General features: G+C 45.2%; 1 pseudogene; it reads right to left on the bottom strand.

Annotated features, from left to right (window-relative positions):
• Positions 1-1,495: 1,495 nt before the first annotated feature.
• Positions 1,496-1,615, bottom strand: LOC136646650 (5S ribosomal RNA; annotated as a pseudogene).
• Between the last annotated feature and the right edge of the window lie 476 nt (positions 1,616-2,091).

The following is a 2,091-nucleotide window of genomic DNA, read 5'->3' as shown; positions in this document are numbered from 1 at the left end:
AAACGCTAAGATTTTCACAATTTTGGTCACTAGCTTCAAGCTCAACTTGTTGCCCCCCTAAAGCTTGATGCCTGGTACAACTGCTACCCCCTGCACCCCTTTAGCTATGCCACTGGTGCTCACCCCAAGAATGTCAGATGAATGGGAAGATTATTGAATACAGGACACAGAAATATATTATTAGATCAAGGATTCACCTGAACAAGCTGAGACAGAGCTCTCTACTGTCCTTTTCTCCAGCAGCTGCCACTTGTCTAACATTTATTGCTTTTCTAACGCTATTTCTTTCAGAGCTTTTGGCTGTAATGCTGGTGGAACAAGCTACCATTCTGGCAGTGTGTGGCACACTGCCAGAGCACCAGGGGGGAGACCAGAGCCTTCACATTCATGTTGGAGGATCATCATGGATATTCCAAATCTGGTAGGATAGCTGGAGAAGAAGGACGCAGCAGGAGGAGGCCAGAAGAGGGTGGGACGGGGAAGCTATGGGACTGGTAATGGGGGCAGATTGGGTCTGGGAAGGGGGTTGGTTTGGTGGCAGTGCCAGCTGCCAAATCCAAACCTCCTTCCCAGACACAGTCCCACAGCACAGGTCCACACAGGACTATACCAGTGATAATTGCTGGCATAGGTCCAAGTAGGCTTATCTATGTCATGGAGGCTTACTTCTGGATAAGGGAACATTTGGTCCCTTACCCAGAAGAGACTCTGGGACAGCTACCCCCACAGGATGCAGCGAGTGCCATTCTGGTGTGGCTGCATCAAAGGGAGGGGAAACCAGATGATTGGCCTGGTAGTTTATTAGGTCTTTTGAAAGATCTGCCCTCTCTAAAAGTGGAAATCTGCACAACTGTGGACAAGTTAGATGACCAGTCTGGGGTATAGCTCCAGACATAGTTTGACAGAAAATAATTTTTCATTTGGATTTCATCAAAAGCATAGGAACTTATAGGCAGGTTCTGGTGGCTCTGGAGAAGACTTCAGTGTTGTTGGTCATGTATACCAAGAGCCCTGTTGAGCTGATATTATTCATATGAAGTCTTTGGACCCATGGCAGAACCCTGCAAGATTCCAGTTAACCTAGTCCAGCTCAGGGAGGTTACATCACAAGTTAACCCACAAACTTATCAACAGATTCTAGTTATTACCAGAACTTGACAAATCCCTTGTAGAATCTTTCAAGGAATCAAGAATGGCATGAAGTGGAAGATTGTCAGATAAAAGCAGGAAGGCTTGGACAAGATTGACTGGGGAAGCATCAAGGCGACATTTCAGTCACATTTCAAACCCAATTTCAAACCATTGAAAACTGAAAGAGGAACATAGAACATAGAACTATGAGACACCTGAAGCAGTGTTCAAAATTTGGGGGATTCTAAAACACCAGAAGCAGTGCTAAAATTATGGGGAACTGTAACAAAACCCTTAAAAAAGCCCTGTGTCCTGAACCCCCACTGATTTGGTTGGCAACCTCCAGTCTCGAAAGACTGGTATAAGTCTACAGCACCCAGTATTCCCAGGCGGTTTCCCATTCAGGTACTAACCAGGCCTGACCCTGCTTAGCTTCCAAGATCAGATGAGATCGGGCATGTGCAGGGTAACAGTTGCTGTTATGCCACCCATCAATTTCTAAAACAGGAATTTGGGAGATGAGCACACACAGAGGAGAGCAGGTCCCTTCTGGATCCTGACTTGATGCATCCCCTGGAAGTTCTATGTTCAATTTTCAATGGTTTGAAATTGGGTTTGAAATGTGACTGAAATGTGATCATAGTGATCACATTTCATATTGATCCTCAGCCCATGCAGTTCTGGTAGGCTTCCCTTAGACTTTTTATATTCCTCTTTCCCAAGCACCCTACATCTGAGAAGTGCTCCTTCTGTTCATGGACAACTCTGAAGAACCTGGTCTTCACATTCCCCGAATGCTATCACAACTCACTCCAACCTTTCTCCAGTTCCATAGATATTTCTCAGGTTCTGAACACCTGCAGTGTGTTCTTACCAAGAATTACACTGTTAGCCTTTGTCAGCAACCTATTCATTATGCTAGTGAAGCAGTACTAACTGTCTTTACCGCTACGTTACATA

Source organism: Tiliqua scincoides, chromosome 3 (genome assembly GCF_035046505.1).
Source record: "Tiliqua scincoides isolate rTilSci1 chromosome 3, rTilSci1.hap2, whole genome shotgun sequence".
Lineage (NCBI taxonomy): Eukaryota > Metazoa > Chordata > Lepidosauria > Squamata > Scincidae > Tiliqua > Tiliqua scincoides.
This window is presented reverse-complemented; position numbering and strand designations above follow the sequence as displayed.